Source organism: Pinus tabuliformis, chromosome 3_2 (genome assembly GCF_031772625.1).
Source record: "Pinus tabuliformis cultivar Carrire ecotype Pingquan chromosome 3_2, CPIR1, whole genome shotgun sequence".
NCBI lineage: Eukaryota > Viridiplantae > Streptophyta > Pinopsida > Pinales > Pinaceae > Pinus > Pinus tabuliformis.
Window position 1 is genome coordinate 743,655,349 of NC_142302.1, and position 20,976 is coordinate 743,676,324.

The following is a 20,976-nucleotide window of genomic DNA, read 5'->3' on the forward strand; positions in this document are numbered from 1 at the left end:
TTTCTCTGGCTTGAACTGCACCCTCACTGAAAACTACAAACTGGGTAGCTTGATCTTCCTCTCACTATTGAGCACACTGATGCTATCTCTAAGCCCTTTGACCCACTCTTATAATCTCTCATTGATGTATTCAACAATCAAGATTTAATCTCCATCATTGGCTAAGATCAATTTGACTTCATCAGTATATTCCTCTAGAGAGGTCTCTAACATCCTTAATTAATTTACTTTAATTTACCACTTTTCCTAAGTTAGACTTAGGAAATATTTTGATTATGGAAAATTAATTTAATTAAGGTGTTTCCCAAGCTTGTATCATGAAACCTTTTCTATGTTTTGGATATCTCATGTTCCTTAGCCTCTTAGGAACATCTAATACTAAAAGACATGTTCGATGCTACTCCAAATCCATAAAATAATACTCCCTCTTAGTGAGTAAGGTGCTCTCCACTATACCCATCCGTTCTCTGATGAAGAACCTGTAGCTAGACTGTCACACGTTGTTGATGTCTGACATCACTTCCAATGATGCTACTACACATACTCTGATCCACCACACATTGTTGTTGCCATTGAATTGTTGTTGCAACTACTGCAAAAGTGAGTATGATATCACATGATCTCCCTCTGAAACAAAACTGGGAAATATCTCCTAGATGGAAAATCCCTCATGGAATCTCACTCTGGATAACGTTGCACTTGCAACCTGCAACTGGGAATTTTTCACTACCTCCTTGATCTACTGTGCGATCACAACTATCTCTAGAACCTCTGATTATGATTGGACATGAAACTACCTCTTGAGTAACTGACTAAGCTTGACTACCTCTCAAGCATTTGGATGCTCCAAGTTCTGCTAATTTATTCCAAGTAACTAACTACAACTATCTAACATTGATCACCTCCTACTTTACTATTGTGGGCCCCTGTAACAAGGGTGTTGATCCATGTGAAAAGAAACTAGTTTTGATCTAGACTTCTTGCTTGTCACGCATGGACCCCGCCCATACTGGTTAGCTGAAGCATCATGCTTCTACTCCATTTGGAGGTATCGATGTTATCAATGCAAACTCCTCCAATCTAGAGGTCAAATCATTGATCTCTGCCAAGCTATTGTCTATTGCCCCTTCTTGTCGTTCTCCCTCTTTGGACACTAGGTGACATAATAACCAAAATCACCACATCTAAAGCACTTAAAATTTCGCACGTCCTTCTTCTTCTTCTCTCCCTTTGAGTCTTGTCCCTGACTTTGACCTTTCTTTGCCTTTCCCTTTCCTGTAAGGGATACATTTTCTTCCTCCATTTCCACCTTCGGTCCCTTGCTATTGTTGTTGGTAGCACCTTCGGTGAGACTGAGCCTTAGCTCCTCCTGAGTGAAGTCACTCCACAGGTATTCTAAATCTGGTATCTTATCTTGTCTAGTGATTCCTTGAATGAAATTTTTTGTTAGGACCCTATACTACTAGTGTAACCCCTTATTGTTATTAGTACAACCCACTTATTATATTGATGTACCCATGTAGTGCCCATATTGTTACTATTGTGCCCCATAGAAGCCCACTATTGTTATTATTGTGCCCTTACATTATTATTGTTAGGTCGGCTCTGATTATGTTATAACCCCTTGGACTCCTATATATAGAAAGGAGGTCTTTTCATTTGTATCATCCAAGAATTGTTCATTTATGTAATGTAAAGGAGGTTGCCCCCTCGAAGAGGCTGAATTCTAAGGCGTTGATCTATCTTTTCTATCTTTTCTTGAGCTGGTTTCATAACATTTGGTATCAGAGCTTTGGATTCTAGGGTTTCGCTGCTCCAAACAGGTTATCGTGGCATTTTCGCTATAACTTTTTTTTTCTGTGACGTTTCAGAAGTCACAAAAAAACCCATTTGATAAGAAATCGCGTTGAATCTTGGTTCCGAATTTCAGAGCTTTTCACGCGATATTTGCGGAGATATGATCTGAGGAAGTTGGTCTTTTTGCAGACTCCTGAATTACATTCAAAACAAGTGACCTGGGGAAAATCGTCATAACTTTCTCTCTGGGGATCGGATTGAAATTTTGTAAAAAGGTACAGAACGAGGACGGACTGTAGTTTCTTGTATGCATTTTTCAGATCCAAAGGTCGAAACAGTGACTCGTGGCACGTCGTACAAGTTCGCTCTAATGAACTAGTCTATAATCAAGTCACTGTGGGAGATTTCGCATAACTATTCCTTGGAGAATCCAAATTGGGTTAGACTTGTGGCATTGGAAAGAGGACATAGAGGGATACTACAGGTCACAATTTCAGAACTTAAAGATTCGAAATTACAGAGTTAGATTTATTTCAATATTGAGCTCCTAAAATCAAGAAAAAACAAGATGAGGAAGTTTGATGGCAAGGATTCGGTAAATTGGATACTTCAGATGGAGCAATATTTTGATCTACATGGTGTACAACTGTTACAAAAGGTATGTATTGCATCTTCATATTTAGAACCAGATCAATTTTTATGGTATGAAGGGCTTTGTTCTTGTAAACAACTTGTTACGTGGTCAATTTTCACGGAGGAAATGATAGCACATTATGAGGATACAAAGAGCAACACCTTCTTTAGAGCAACACCACAACAATTGGAAAGAGTAAAAGGGATTTGTGACATATTGGAAAGAAAAATTATGGAAACCGGGAAGCATACCCCTCACAAATATAAAGATGGAAGTGTTGTTTCTCCTAGCCTTCCACAACCTACAAGGGTTACACCACAACAATTGGAAGAAAAAAGAGAAAAAGGGTTTTGTTACAATTGTGATAACAAATGCACTAAAGGTCATAAGTGTGTTGAGAAGAAATTATTTTACATAGAATATGAAGAGGAGGAAGAAAATGATCAAGAAACATCAAAAGAAGAAGATATACACCAGGACCCCACCCCAGAGAAAGAAGAAATGAATCAGACCATATCTTGTAAAGCATTGGCAAGAATTACCACTCCTCAAACTCTCAACATAGAAGGACATAACAAGAAGAAAAAGGTGTAGGAAGTGAAAGATAACATCTATAAAGAAGAAATGAATCCAACCATATCTTGTAATTCATTGGTCGAAATTACCACTCCTCAAACTATCAAGATAGAAGGACATATCAAGAAGAAAAATGTTCAAGAAGTGAAAGATCACATCGAGCATCAAGAAATGAATCTGGCCATATCTTGTAAAGGATTGGAAGGAATTACCACTCCTCAAACTCTAGAGATAGAAGGACATAACAAGAAGAAAAAGGTTCAAGCAGTGAAAGATCACATTGAGCATCAACAACAAGTTCTCCAAATTTTAAAGGATAACGCCACTTCGGTGCAAAATCAAACGAAACAACAAGTAGATCAACATCGTAGTGAGAAATCTTTTGATGTAGGTGATTGGGTATTTTTACTGCTACATCTCAAGCAAGCTATTGATGAGAATGAAATGTTGGCAATACTACATGCACTTAAAAAATGGCGACAATACCGAATGGGAAGACTCTTCAAGGATGAGGATGTGAAAGCATTGTTTTGTGCTATTTCTATTATTCAACCAGATTGGATAAATGAAGCAAGGGATGAATGCAAGAAGGACGAAGAAGTATGGCCACTTATTCAAAAGTTGCAAAAGATCCCAATTCAAACAATATTGCCAGAAATTGAAGAGGAAGGAAAAATCATATTGGAACCTAGAGCAGTCACAGAAACAAGAACCCGACAGCTACGAAATCGATCAATTTCAGAGTATCTCATCAAGTGGAAGAACTTACCCGTTGAAGATTCCACATGGGAGGACAAGAATTTTATACAGAAGCATCAAGAAGTACTCAAGCGTTGAGGACAATGCTTTTTGAAGGAGAGGGGCATGTTACGCCCCTATACTACTAGTGTAAGCCCTTATTGTTATTAGTACAACCCACTTATTATATTGATGTACCCATGTAGTGCCCATATTGTTACTATTATGCCCCATAGAAGCCCACTATTGTTATTATTGTGCCCTTACATTATTATTGTTAGGTCAGCTCTGATTATGTTATAACTCCTTGGACTCCTATATATAGAAAGGAGGTCTTTTCATTTGTATCATCCAAGAATTGTTCATTTATGTAATGTAAAGGAGGTTGCCCCCTCGAAGAGGCTGAATTCTAAGGCATTGATCTATCTTTTCTATCTTTTCTTGAGCTGGTTTCATAACATTTTTTCATTTCTTGGTAAACCCATTTAGAGTTGTCTGCACCAATTCATTGTTTGCAAGTTTCTCTCCTACAATTGCAAGTTCATCTCATACTCCATGAATTATGGTGAGGTAGGATGTTACACTCTCACCCTTATGTGTCTTTGTTGTCCTTAGCTTCTCTTTGAGAATAATTTTCCAAATCTATGATGGATCATGTTACGACTTCACAATGACATCCCACATTTCCTTTTTCATATTATTCTTTGTAATGTGTGGGATGATATGACATCGAACCCTTTCTAGGATCATCCTCTTTGGTTTTGCGATATCCTTTTTGAAATCAAGATATTGGATAGGGTCTATTGATTTAGCTACAACTGCTGTCACAAAATCCTTTAGACCATGCTCATCTAAAAGGAATTGCATCCTAGAATTCTAGATACCAAAGTTTGAGGCTCCGTAAAGTCTATCCCGATCTCTGAGTCCTGTTGTGACCATCTCTACAAAAATAAAATAAACTAGAGATTTATCTGTTGGAAATATCCTTCTCCTTCTGGAAGATCACCAAACCTTATCTTTGCTATATGCACTCCCCTGGGAATGTCCAGATATGCTCCTGCACTTGCCTCCGATGTCCTTCCTAGAATTTGCATTACCTACTGCTTCTACTGGGTAACTAACTCTACCTCTCGAAAGTCATTCTCTGGAATCTAGCACACGTACTGCTAACCTTGAAGCTAAAAACTGATGGATTGAAAAATATTTATGACCTTTTGTTGCTAGAAATCATGGTCTTCTTTCCTACAATTGGAAAACTAGAAACCCTCTGAGAAATAAACTCGAAATTTCGCTAGTGCGCTTTTCTCTTCCTGCCCTATGCAAATATGAAAATATAAACCCTTGTTGCAAATATCTACGCCCAGGTCTACTTTGTGAAATCACTTATCTGCTCACCAGAACCCTCTAGAAAATCTATCATCTGATAGAACTCCTACAGGGGAAAATTCAATTTTCCTCCACCATGGATTAGAAATCGATTTTCTTCCTCCAAAAAATTTGCACTACTTAGCTGGCCTATATAGATATGGAAATATTGTGCTCAAGTCTCCCTCTGAAACTACACAATTTCGCTTCCCTCACTTTTGAGCCTCTGATCTAGTCTACTTTTCTCCGATACCATGTGAAAATTCCTTGAACTACAACAACTAAGTATTATTCTCCTAAATTAATAATTTATTTGTCTTATGTAATTATTATTATGACAAATAATGAATAAACCACACAACAATTCTTCACCAATTAAAATACGTTGCGATAATAAAATATGGAACTATGAAATAGATGCACACACAAAATAAAAATTGACACCGTTATTTTGCACTAAATTTCCCCGGAAAAACCCCGAAGGAAAAATTGGTACAAAAAATGAGGGTTTATTTTATTATGCAATAATTTGAGTAAAATTTACAACTAGATTCCCAACTAACTATCCTTTAGAAAATATAGATCACAACTAGAAAAATATATTGGATATCTTATATCTCCTCTGCTAACTAACTTGACCTCTATTTAGCCACGCACACTCCCTACTAGCTACTCATGCCTCTACCCAAAATGCACACTAGTGGCATTGAATCCACTCGCACTTCATGGAAACCGACTCTAATTGAGTCGTCTTGCCTCCCTTTGTCATTGGAAACCACTCGCTGTACCTTCCAAAAATAGATTCGGCCTTCAACTACTGATTTTTGGTTCTTCCAACAACTCACACTAGGGTTTTTGGCTATTCACACTGCTTGTACGACCTCCTTTGCAGATGTATTCGACCTCCCTTTTCTTTCCACTCTGTCACTAGAAAAACACTGGGAATCTCTCCTCCATATATATTCTCTCAAATATATGTTTCTCTCTCTTCTAATGATATTTCCCTTGCTTGGACTGCACCCTCAAATGGAAATTGAGCCTTCAAATGAAAACTGCAAACTGGGTAGCTCAATCTGCCTCTAACGACTGATCACACTAATGCTATCTCTAAGCCCTTCGACGTGCTCTTATAATATCTCATTGAGGTCTTCAACGACCACAATTTAATCTCCATCAATGACTATGATCAATTTGACTTCATTAATAGAAGCCTCTAGAGCAATCTCAAACATCCTTAATTAATTGACTTTAATTTACGACTTTTCCCAAGTTAGACTTAGGAAATATTTTAATTATGGAAAATTAATTTAATTAAGGTGTTTCCTAAGCATATCTCATGAAAAGTTTTCTTGGTTTTGGGGATATCATATTCTTTAGCCTCTTAGGATCATATAAGAATAGAACACATGTTCACTGCTACTCCAAATCCATAAACTAATAATTTGAAGTGTGATGATAGGGGTGCACCAACTGGTTTGGGATCCTCCATGTTGAACTTGTCTAAAACCTTTTGAATATATTTTTCTTGTGACAACCACAACCTTTTGTTCTTTTTTTCACATATAATATTCATGCCCAATATTTTTTTTGTGGTTGACCTAAATCATCAATTGCAAATTGAATTCCCAAACATTTAATCAACCTATTGATCATGCTCTTATCATTTCCAACAATTGGCATATCATCCACATACAACAATAATATAATATACTTTTCTTGGTCAGACACAATGATCAATCTCTAGTAATTTGAAGCCATGCTCTAGTATAAATGAATCAAATTTCTTGTACCATTAGTGATGTTCTTGTTTCAACCCATAAAGGCTCTTCTTCAACCAACAAAAAAGGTTCTCTTTACCTTTTACCTTGAAACCTTTTGGTTGTTCCATATAAATTTCCTCATTTAGTTCTCCATGAAGCAAAGTTGTATTCAAATCTAATTGTTCACATTCCAAGTCTAAAGCAGCAACAAGAGCAAGGATAACTCTTATGGATGACATTTTAACAAGTGAATTTGTTTTGTAAATTCAATACCTTTTTTGGGAAAATCCCTTCACCATTAGCATTTCTTTGTACGTTTCCTTCTTTTCCTCACCCTCACATTTGATCCTATATATAAATTCATTTTGTAGGGCATTTATTCCTTTTGGAAGCTTCACTAACTCCCAAGTTTTTTCTTCCAATAAAGAGTCCATTTGTTCTTTTGCTTTCTTCCACTTTTTTCTATTTGCCACTTCACAAGCTTCATGAAAAAAATGAGGTTCACTTTCATCGATTGGAAAAATATAATTTGAGGGTGGATACCTTTGTGAGGTCTTATAAGGACCAATAGGCCTATGAAACAACTGTGGTGGTGTATTTTCTAGTTGAATCTTTTGTAATGGTTGCAACAAGTTTTATTGTTGTTGTTGTCCATAATTTTCCACTGCTTATCCATCCTATTCTTGAATTGGATGCCCAAATCCTTGTAATGATGGAAATTTATTTATTTTAATTTTAATTTTTATTATTATTATCAATGAACCTATCAATAATATTCTTGACCTCCATATCACTTGCAAGCCTTTTATACATATCTAATTCATTCAATATTGCATCCTTGCTTTTGACAATTTTGTGATTGACTGGATCCCACATATGGTAACCAAACTCACTATCCACATATCCTAGAAAAATACATTTCCTTGATTTATGATCTAATTTGGTTTGGCGCTCTTTGGGAATATGTGTAGATGCTTCACATCCAAAAATTTTATGGTGAGAATAATTTACCTTCTTAGCGGTCCAAAATTCTTCAGGAATACTACCATCTAGGGCCATAGAAGGTGAGTGATTGATGATATTACAAGCCACCCTTACTACCTATTCCCATAAAAAAAATTCTAATCCAGAATTCGACAACATAATCCTCACCTTCTCCATAATAGTGTGGTTCATATTTTCCGCAGTACCATTCTATTGGGAAGTACCAAGGACAATCTTCTCATGTTTAATGCTAAACCTATTACAATAATTCTTGAATACATTGGAGAAATACTCTCCAACATTATTTGTCCTTAAACACTTGAGAGATTTTCTAGTCTCCCTTTCAACAACAACATGAAATTTTTTAAATATTTCAAATACCTTAGGTCCTTTACTTTTCATATGGTAGGCCCAAACCTTCCTAGATGCATCATTTATGAATGTGACAAAATATGAGGCTCCTCCTAAAGACTTAAAATTCACCAAACCTAACACATCATAGTGTATAATACTAATAAATTTGTTTTTATTTCATGATCACCTCTCATAAAATAAACTCTTCATTTCCTACCATAAATACAATGCTTACAAAGATTAAGCTCATATGATTTTAAACTTGGAAGTAGATTTTTACCAAAAATAAATTTTAGGCGTTTTCACTCATGTGGCCCAGCACTTATGTTATAACTCCACTGAGGTTCCTTCTTTTTCAATAACAACTACATCTATTATCTATGTTGTTTCCCTCATTGTATGAAAGGTTATTGTTTTTAATCCTTTACCCATCCCCAATTACCCTTTACTAATTTTCCATCCATCTTTTCCAAAGGTTGTGGAGTAGCCTTCATCATCCAATTGTCTCATAGAGGTCAAACTCATATGCATATTTAGGGCATGCTTAACTTTTTTCAACAAGATACCCTGTCCATCCTTTGTCTTGACTCATACATCTCCTACTTTAATGATGCTACAAAAATTATTATTTCCTAAATGTACTCTACCATTATCAGTCACTTCATATGTAATAATATTATATTTGCATGGGGTCACATGGTGAGATTGTTGGCAGAGTTTTCATTGATGTCAAAGGTATGTGAAACAAAAATTGCATCCAACCTCTAGTCTGAGTGGGGAAATAGTTGCATTCTCCCAAGAGAATGTGCATGGAACAATGGAGGAGATTGAGGAGGGGATTTTATTCCCTTTCATTGAAGCCCGTGTATTACCTTCAACTATTGCTAATTTTTGGATTGTTCTGACTGGACACATTTCCTGGCATATCTCAAATACTATTGTGGTGAAAGTGCTTAACATGTGGGAAAGAATATGAGGCTTCTATTAAAGTTGAATATTTCTATGAATTGGAACTGAATGTTAAAGGTTTAAATAATCTGCAAAAGAGTTTGGATGATTATTTGAGTATTGAGCATCTACAAGGTGAAAATCAATACTTCTGTGAATATTGAAAAGCTCATGTAGATGCAACCTTTTGTATTAGGTTGTGTATCCTTAGATACTTAATTTTAAACTTAAACAATGTGTTCTCCCTGCCAAGACTACATCAAAGAAGAAGGTCACTTAAAAATTCAGTTTTCTAAGAAGTTTGGATACACGATATGGAATAAATGAGACTCAAGAGCTTGGGCCTCTCATATATGATTTTTAAGCTATATTGATACATAAGGGGGCCATGGTAAAAAATGGTCATTATGTTGCACATATTAAAGAAGAACACAATGGAATGTGGTGGGATTTTGATGATGAGCAAGTGTTAAAGTTAGGATCTCATCCATTTGGGGAAGGAGCATCTACACAAGGTAAAGGCATCAATTCTTTGTAGAAACTTAATACCAACGCATTTGATTTGAATGTTAATGCATATCCATATGTTCCAGGAAAATATATCCTAGTATTGTATGAAGAAGGTCTATAAACACAGATAATAAAAAACAAAACTTAGTGTCCAAAATTGAGTTGAAGGTCGAGAACATATATGAGGTGAAGACTATGATTTGATCCATGAAATCTAAGTGATGAATGCACATGAGAAAGATACCGTGGAGTATGATTGGTATAAGAAAGTAGTTCATGCAGCCTTACTTGATTGTGTACTTGAGGAGAAAGTATCAACAACTAATACTATTCTTATAGTTGTAAAGGAGTTGTGGTTTCAAAGTGATTTGAGTGATGTTCAATCTCAATGGTATTTAACTGAATTAGATCTGCATTCATTCTGTGGTGAAAACAAAGGCAAATCATACACACTATGTTTTGATGGACTGTCTGACTTTGATGATGATAAGGAGTCTAAGTCTAATCATCTCACAGGTTTGATTCAAGAAGATTTAGAGACCCAATCATATGTTAACATGTTTGATAGACCATTGAACGTTTTTAAGACAAACAATGTAGACTTAAGTGAAAATTTGAGTAGACCAATTAGCCTCACAATATGATATATCTCAGGGGATGCTCCATAAGTTAATACCCTTGTAATTGAATATGGGGATGAAGAGAAGATGAATGACCATCCTGGAAGATGAGGATTCTATTCTTAGAAAGTTTCTGGAGACTCAACCAATTATTTATGGGTATGAGAACACCACTGAAGTTGATGTGGATAGAATGTTAGATTTTGGACACCAAAAACTTAAGCAATATTGGATGAATTTTCAGTGTGAACCCATTTTTGACGATGAATCAGAGATACAACATATTCCTAAGGACCAAAATCCATGTTCTAAGTCTAACAACAAGAAGGATATTACTATGGATATTCACACTATTGATGATGTTGAGAAACAACATTTCTCAAGCTTCCCAAGATTGGAAGCAAATCAACTTTTGGCCGCGAATTATGATGTTAAGACAAAATTGACGATATATGATTGACCTGTTGATGCTTTTGGACACATATTAGTAAAGGAACATGCAAGTGAGTAGGACCATTCAATATTTGTGACAGATTATCAACCTCATGTAAAAAAACCATCCTTGTATAGGAGCTTTGAGTACAATGAACAAATTGTTCAAAATGGGTTTTGGTAACTATCTTAGGACCAAATCTTGGGATGATAATATTGAAGTGAATGATTGTTTTGATGGTAATATTCCTCACCTCCCAGAATATGAATTTACAAAAATAGTAGTCAAGGTAGGAAAAATGAGCTATTTGAGAAATAATCACATGCCATGGTTTATGCACTCATTGGAGTTGGCTTATGTTATTCTTTTTTAATATTTTTAGATACATTTGTTTTGTTTGGATCCTTAAAATTTTGAAGAATGAGAAATTAATAGGTAAACCACAAAGAGACAATGTTGGAATACAAAGAGACAACTTTTCAATTTCAAATCCTTGTGTTGGAAAGCAAAGAGACAGTAAGCTTTATAACAAGGGATTTTTGGAATGCCAAATTAAGAGTTGAGTTAATTGTTGAGAGATCTGGTTTGATATTTTCCCAACAGAAGAGAGAAATACATAAAGAAAGAGGAGATGAAGTGATAAACAAAATTGAGACAAAGGAGCAAAGGAGAAAATAGTTACAAAGGGGAAGAGACAGAGTACATAACATAGTCTAAAGAAGGAAGATTCCAGAACTTAGAGACTTGGAAAAATGAAAAAATAAAACTTTCATGTATCAAGGGATTGGTTTTTCCTTTCAGGTAGTAGCCTAAAGAAGAACATATTGGATCCTGTAAGGAATGGGAGTGGGTGCTTCCATCAAGTTGTAGTTTTCCAAAGAAAAGAGAGGTTGAAGCCTTCTATAGGTACAAGCCTACAAAAAAATTCATGTAAATGAGGGAGTGGGTGCTTGTCTTTACATCACAACAAAAATTCATGGTTTTCTCCCTTTATGGGTTTCCACTTATATCTAGCGTCTACATGTGCTGCTCTTATGTGTTGATTCTTATTTTGTGGTTTAATGTTGTTTATATGTTAGATTTTCTATTCATATGATGTATAATTACTTCTCTAATAGTTCATATCACATAGAGAAAAGTAAAAATTGGTAATTTATGACCATGAATGCACTATATTGATTCATCCCCCCCCTCTTAGTATATTCAAGCTTCTAACAGAGACACCCCAGAGTCAAGTACCCAATCAATGCTATTGCTAGAAGTATATAAACAAGTTTCTTCTATTGAAACAATAAATAAGACATCACTTTTAGAAGCTACAACAATGATCTCACCTTCATTTATGCTACTTGATTTTTTATTTGTGTTGATTGATTTTTGATCCTTCTGTTCCTTCTTCCAAAACCAACAATCCTTTTTCTTATCTCTTGGTTTTCCACAATGAAAACAAGTAAGTCTTCATGTTATTGATTTCAATCTACCTCTTTATTTTGAACACCCTTGTCTGCTACATTTAATTTTCCTTCCGCGATCAGGTAAGGCTAAAACTTCTCCTCCCTAGTTTTTCGTAATTGATTTGCATCATAAATCCTCGTACATTAAATTAATGTTGAAATCATCAAAATTTAGTTGAGAAATCAATGGTTATGGGAATTACGGTTTGATTCCTCTTTCTTGATAATTACTTGATAATTATGTTGTCTACTTTTACTTCTTTATTAGTTTATGTTTCATCAAGAAATTACCAAATTATATGTATATGAAGACCACAAGAACAAGAGACACAAGATGTAGGCACTTAGTTAGGGAAAAACCCCTTCAAGGGAAAAACTCAGTCCAACTCTTCCACTAGTAAATTCAAATCAAGATGAAACAATAAAATACCCTTTAGAACTAGACAAAGACCTCCTCCAACCACTAAGTCAACCCTTCCTTTCAATAGATGATCCCTGCCAAAATATCTAGGTGACAACTTTCTAGTAGTAATTGCAATCCATAATTTTGCTCCCCCAACAACAGATTTTCAGCCCCTAGCTATAGAACTTTAGACCTATAGTATATTTAGAATTTTAGCCCTAGAAACTTCCCATAAACTTCACGCATTTGAGAGATAGATAGGCCAAGAACTCAATTTAGTTCTTTCCAACTTCGTTCGTCCTTCTCCAACTAATTCACTCCTTTTTTTTGTTTCTCTTCCTTGTAGATCAAACTTGTTGAGTGAGTGATCCAAATATGTCGATCTTCCTCTCTATATATAGCCTTTATATTGGGTTGAATTGCTCTAATGTAGGCCAACTTCATGGGGACAGGGCCAACTTGGTGTGGAGGTGACAAATAACCTTTTTGACTCTAAAATAATTCTTTTTACATGATACAAAAGATCAACAAGGGTCTAATAAAAATGACAATGACTCTAATGACTCAAGAAAAAACCTAGAAGCCTTCAATGGAGGCTTTGACCTAGAAAACATTGACCCAAACATGAAATCCATGCTTTAATAAGTAATTTAATGTAATAATAAAATTTATTTTGACAAGTACAATTATGAAGACTGACACTAGTTACATTCTTTAACATGCCCTCTTAACTAGGGAGGTATTCATAATTACATACATATAAAGGTACTTGGAAGATCTCAAAATGATATGAACTACGAAGAATTCTAGCCCGCACAATGCTACAGATTAGATACCTGACTAGGGTACTCTAATTAGGTGGGACTAAGGTGAACTCAAGATTTAGTTACTCTAGGTACCATCAAGATTTTAAGCTCTATCACCAACCATCACGTCCAAAACCATGGACCGAAATCCATCGCGTCCAAAACCATGTGAGAAAAATCATGCACAAAACCATAGGTAGGTCTGCCAAACCTAATATAGGGTCCAAAAACAAAATTTTCCAGGGTGTTGCCCCAGACCCCATAGAGTGGGGTTACCTGCACCCCTCAAACCCCCTGTGACTCCCCTCGCTACACAATCAATGCAACGAAGGGGGGGGCCCACCCCCCTTCTAACCCCCCGGTTAACTACGTGGGCTAGTCATGGAAAGAATATAACACAACCCAACAAGGTGCGTATCCAAGGTTAAAGCTCCATGACCAATGCCACCCTCCCTAATTTGGGATCTAGACATCAACACATATGTCAACCAGATGTCCTCCCAAGCATCTTGCCATAAGATGCTTCATATCTCCCTATCAACTAAATTTTTAACATCAACCAATCCAAGCATGCTTCTAAAATATTCAAACTTCTTATTCGGAAGAGATTTCATTAACACATCAACTATCTGTTCATAAGTCAAAATATATTGTAGCTTCGCGACCCCATCTTGTACCAGAATCTTAATGTAGTGCTACTTGTTGTTGATATTCTTCGTCCTTGCATGAAATATGGGGTCTTCAGACATATTGATGTTTCTTTGATTATCACAATTTATCATCATAGGATCTAGAGGCTTTCCAAACAAATCTAACAAGAGGTTCATTAACCAAACTATTTTCCTGCTTCACATGCAACAACATATTCCGCTTCAGCTCTACTTAACACAACAAGATCTTGTTTTCCTCTCATCCATGAAATCATTATAGATCCTAAACTGAAACATTCACCAATAGTGCTCCTTCCATTAGTCTCACTTCTACACTAATCAAAATCAATAAAACTTGCTAACTTGACTTCATTTCCATCACATTTTAGCCAATGATGTATTTTTCCACGTAATTATCTCAAGATATGCTTGGTAGATATCCAATGGTCATGACGAGGCTCCAACTAAAATTGACTAAGAAAATGTACAACAAAACATATATCGGGTCTCGTATTTACCATGTACATTCAGAGAACCCACCAACTTATTATAGCTAGTAGGATTGATGAGACTAGAGTCGGAGCTTCTCAACTTCTTGAGATTAGTGATTATGGGAGTGGTCATAGGATTAGAATCCATCATACTGAAATTTTGTAACATCTTGATTATGTATTTCCCTTGAACAAGATATGTCTCACCAGGTTTCTACCAAACTTCCAAGCCCAAGTAATAATGCATGAGTTCTGAATCTTTCATTTCAAATTATGCTACTAGAATTTCTTGCATTCTAGAATTCTGCATTCCACACTTGTAATAAACAAATCATCCACATATAGTAGTATAATTATAAGTTCATTCTTTACTATCTTGGTGTAGAGTTTTGCATCGAAAAAACTTTGATGAATCCAATCCTTAAGGGATATGCATCAATTCTTGCATACCAAGCCCCAAGAGCTTGCTTCAAGCCATATATAGCTTTCTTGAGTCTGCAAACATTTGTATCCTTACTATTTATTTCAAAGCTTTCCAGTTGTTCAATGTATGCTGCTTCATTAATGGTTAGATTTAGAAATGTTTTTTTGACATCCATTTGATGGATATTCCATCCGATAGTATAAACTCGTGAAAACAAAGATCTTATAGTAGTATACTTGACAGTAGGATAATTTTTTTCTTCATTTTCTATTCCTTCCTTTTGTGAGAAACCCCTTGCGACAAATCTAGCTTTGTATTTTTCTATGCTTCCATCAATGACATGTTTGATTTTGTAAATCCATTTGGAGGTGACAACCGATTTGTCACTTGGTCTAGGAACGATTTCCCAAACCCCATTCTTCATGATGGATTGATATTATTCTTGCATCACCTTCTTCCATTCTTCTTGATGAGTGATTTCTTCAAAGGTAGTTAGTTTTGCTTCTGTTAATTTTTTCATGTATGTTGCACATCTTGAATATTTCTTTGGTCTTTTTCTTTCTCTAAAAGGCCCTTTAGTTTCTTCATGTCCTTTAGCATCTTCAAGAGATTTTAACCAATTTGGCCTCTTCTTTGTTTGAGGAATGATTATAGGTTGAATAGGCTCACTTGTTCCTTCTTCTTCTTCTTGGTTTGTATTTTCTTTATCATGATGATCTTCTTCTTCAAATAGTGGTCTATCTTTTTCATTGGTTTCAATTGGTATACCCTTGGATCTTTTGTAGGCATGATTTTCATCAAATATAACATCCCTTCTAACTTCAATTTGTCTTCCTTCCTTGATGTATATTCTATAAGCCTTTGACGAAATTCTATAGCCAATGAAGATCCCTTTTATGATTGTATAGTCCAACTTCTTTCACTTTTATTTTGGAACATGGATGTATGCGGGGAACCCAAAGATTCAAAGATGGTATAAACATGGCTTATTCTCTGTGAATGTTTCTTCCGGTGTCATATTATCAAGGATTCTATGAGGATTTTTATTTTGTATATATATTGTTGTCATGGTTGCCTATCCTAGTAGACATTTTGGTAGATCTTTATCAAATATCATAGTCCTTATGCATTATTCAATGGTTATTTTCTTCCTTTTGCAACTCCATTATGCTTGGGGTTGTAGGGAACAATGAGCTCCCTATTAATACCTGCTTCTTTAAAATATGCAATCATCTCTTTTGAAGTGTATTCCGCTCCATTGGTGTTATAAATATATATAGTCTTCCTTCAAGAACTCTAATAACCTTTTCCATTTCAATACTTGAATCCTTTCCCTAAACCAAAACTTTACCATCTATAAAAGCAACCCTATCTCCTTTATCTTCTAAGAAATGTAAAGTAAATTCTTTTTCAAACCCGGGACATAAAGTATGTTATTGAGGTGTAACTTTGCTCCACTTTATGTCTTCAATGATGTAGATCCAAGGCCCTTGACTGCATAATTGTTGTTATCTCCTAGTTCCATTGCATGTGATGATGGTTCTCTTGATAGAGTATGAAGTTGTCCACTTTCTCCGGTCATATGTCTTGAGGCTCCACTATCAATGATCCATGAATTGTCATCATCAAGGGTAATTCTAAGGGCAACCAAGAATCCTTCACTCTTGACACTCCTAGATATACTGTAGATGATGCTTCCAATCTAGCTTCCTGCAATTTTCATGATATTGAGACCCATCTTCAAATAACTTGCCATAGAGGGAGTAACCTCTTCTTCCAAGATTAATTTTCCCTTCTTGAAGTGATAACCAACAAAGTGATCTTCAACCTTCTTCCACCTTAGCCTTGAAACCATGTTGAGAAATCAATGCTTATTGGAATTAGGGTTTGATTCCTCTTTCTTGATAATTACTTGTGAATTATGTTCGCTTCTTTTACTTATTTATTAGTTTATCTTTCATCAATAAATTACCAAATTATATGTATATTAAGACCACAAGAACAAGAGACACAAGATGTAGGAACCCATCTAGGGAAAACCTAGCCCAACTCTTCCACTAGTAGTTTCAAATCAAGATGAAACAATCCAAGACCTTTTATACCTAGGCAAAGACCTCCTGCAACCACTAAGTCAACCCTTCCTTTGAATATATGATCCTTGTCAATGTCTCCAAGTGAAAAATTTCCAGTAGCATCTACAATCCATAATTTTGGGGCCCCAATAATAGATTTTCGGCCCCCAACTACAGAACTTCAGACCTACAGTAGATTTAGAATTTTGGCCCCAACAACTGCCTAGAAACTTCACACATGTGAGAGATAGATAGACCAAGAACTCAATTTAGGTCTTCCCAACTTCTTTCGTCCTTTTCTAGCTACTTCACTCTCTTTTTCTGCGTCTCTTCCTTGTAGATCGAATTTGTTGAGTGAGTACTCCAAATAGGTCGAATTGACTCTCTCTCTATATAGCCTTTCTATTGGGTCAAATTGCCCTAATGTAGGTCGACTTCATGGGGACAGGGACAACTTGGTGTGGAGGTGAAAATTTTTTTTTTACTCTAAAATTATTCTTTTTGCATGATACAAAAGCCCAAGAAGGGTATAATAAAATTTACAATGACTTTAATGAATCAAGACAAAACCTAGAAGCCTTCAATCGATGCTTTGACCTAGAAAACATTGACGCAAGCATGAAACCCATGCTTTAATAAGTCATTTTCTTTAATAATAAAATTTCTTTTGACAATTAAAATTATGAATACTGACACTAGTTACATTCTTCAACAACTTTAGGGTCCCAACAAGTGTTGAAGTTCTCATAACTATTATCAAATTTTCCTAGCTATCTGGCATGGAACAAATAAGTAGGATGGATTTTATTTCATCATCCAAAACAATTTTGATAGAGGCAAGCTGAGTACTAATTATATTAAATTTGTTCAAATATTTTGCAACTGAAGCACCCTCTTTCATCTTGAGGTTATATAGCTTCTTCATCAAGAATACATTATTTGATGCTATATTCTTCTCATACAAATCATGCAACTTCTTCCATAGCCCTTCCATTATCTTCTCACTTACTACATTTATGTAGATATTCTTTGCTAGGAACTACCAAATTGTAGCAATGGCCTTCCTATCCAACGATCTCCAAGATTCATCTGTCTTTCTTGGGGGTTTCTTTGTCACTCCTTCATTTTTCAAATACTGTTCCTTCAAAATCAATATATCTTCCATTTCTGATATCCATAGGACGAACTTGGCCCCATTCAACTTCTCCATATCAATTATTGTATTAGTCTCCATATTGCTAAGTAGACCTAGCTTACACCATTAACAATAAGAACCTGCAACTCTTATACCAATTGTTAATAAAAAGGACAACAAAAAAATAAATTGAAACAAATTAACTCATAAAATGGACACATACTTCATGTGGAAAACCCATTAGGTGAAAAACCACGGGGAAAGGGATTAGAGTTTTTTTATTACAATAACAACAATAAATTTATTACATTCCACCAACTTCTTTTTACTCACACCCTTATAAAAATAAATTTCATTACAATACCATGGGTTATTGATACCATGTTTGTGGAAAAATCACTTTGATTTGGTCTCATACCTAACACCTTTTAGAGGAACCATTCACCAAATGTTGAATATGAAGTGGGGAGTGTCCCAAAACAATGAGAGAAGCTATATGTTTTTATTTAGATAATTGAATCCCCTGGTAGAGGGCATAAGCTTCAACTTGGTTGTTTGTCATGCATCCTAAGCCCCATGAATACTCTACAACTTTGACTTCCTCCAAGCCATAGAACACCCCTCCCCCTCTTGCCATCCTTGATTAAGACAATATTCAAATGAACTAAATTATCAATAATTTTGTAGACCATCTTGCTCGATGAACGAAACTCAGACTATTGGACATTGGAAAAACGATAAAAATAATACTTGAGCCTAGATAAAGAAAAGTTAAGTGAAAAACATTTATCAAATGCTTGATTGCAAGGACGTTTGATTCCAAATAATTATAAGGTTATTTGTATTAATATTTTTGCTTTATTTTATTTTATTTTATTCAGGTTTAATTTATTAAAGCGATATATTATCTATTGTAATAAGGTTAAAAGGAGAGGTGATTTTTTAGAATGAGATCTCCCTTGTAAGTGTGTTTCTAAATATCTAAATCCTTGAGAAGTCATAATAAAATTATTGGTATATTTTGCTTCTAAATTGATCAATATATTCTTGGTATTATAATGGTAGTTAGAAAATCTACTCATAAACTTCACCCAAATTACATAAATGTGCTACCAACTCACCATAATTTGAAAAAAAAATCCAATACACATCCACACCGAAGATAATATGAAAGTAATTTAAATTAAAATATTCTCTAATAAAATTTGTAAAATAAATAATAACTATTTCAGAGGAAAATAACTTTAACAATAAAAATAAGGAAAAAGAGGGTTTTGAGCTTTTACTCATAAGAAAAATCTTATTGATGGAGTAGGGTTCCTAGTGCTCGAAATGGGTGCCATTTCTTTTGTATAGTGAGGAGGGTTCCTAGTGCTCAAAATCGGTGCTATTGCTTTTGTATAGCACTTTTTGAAAGTGTTTCACTTTCAAAGATGATTAATCAAGGTGCACATATATCTAACCTTAATATGAATTTGAATCGATCGACATCTATATTTAGCTTTAATATGAACTTATATATAAACTCGAATGCTAATGTCAAAGAGTGAAACTCTTACAAGAAGTAAGACTAAAATAATTATTGAGATATTGAATTAAGCAACAAATAAAACATAGAGTAAAATTAATCAACTTAGCTTGAGTATTGATACGTTTAAGTATAAAATTTGAATAATTATTTAAATATACAATAAAATAACTTTTAATTTAAGACCTCATTCAAGAAAGGTGCTTTTAGGAAACAAATAGTTTACCAAAAAAATCCACAATTAATAATGTTATAAAATGTTAAAATTTCAAGGTTTAATATATCATGTTACTCCACCACTTGCCTATTATTATTCCTTGCCGTAGGCTCGGCTGGGACTATAGTAATCGATATGGCTGATGTTAGTATTAATTGAGCTGTTTGTCTGTTCGGCAGATCAGGTATAATCAAAGTTTTTAAGAACATATTATTTTACTATCTTATTTAGCCTCTTCCCGAGGTGGGGAGGCAAAAGCATAGATTATTTTTGATTTGTTTCACATTTTCAAACTGCTCCTAAATGCTATTAAATTAATGCTGGAATTAGTCCAAGACACTAAATAATTGTACATATAACATATCTCTGAAGAACATACTTGTACATATAACATATCTCTGATAATCAAACTAGCAAGCCACAACACATGTCTCTCTCTTTTATAACTCCCTGGCAGCACATGTCGCTGGCTAGACCTAGACTGTCACGCCCCTACACCAACGGTAGTCTTTCAACCGCTTATAGCGAGGTGCGGCACCACCGGACGCTTCTTTTCACCAATACTCACCTTCGTGGACTACGTCTAATTCACTTGTCCTTACTTAGTTTGTTTTTCGCAACCAAGTAAAATGCATTTATCCTTTATACTTAATGAAGCCCATACTCATTCATTATCCATATGCAATTAACCAAGAACATCAACAATTGCAAACAAGTATAAAGGGAGGGCAACTCCCGAACAGTCTGCCCAACAATATATTATAACAGTTTCTTCAATAATACATCATCAAGTATACTTGGCAAAACTCCAAGTCTACACTTAGAATAATTTTACCATCAAGGCATAGAACAACCTTTTACAACATCAATGCCAATCTACACGGTAGGAGGGTGCTCATCCGAGAAACCTAAGACTCCCCCTTAGATTTTGCACGATTCTACCTCAAACCGCACACTTGAACGACCTACGAATGACCTCTGGTAAATCTGCGCACTTACACCTTGGAGCACATGAGCTATGCGCACTCCAACTTATTTCTGTGCCCTTTTTACCCCTTGTCCAATGCGTAGAAGAGA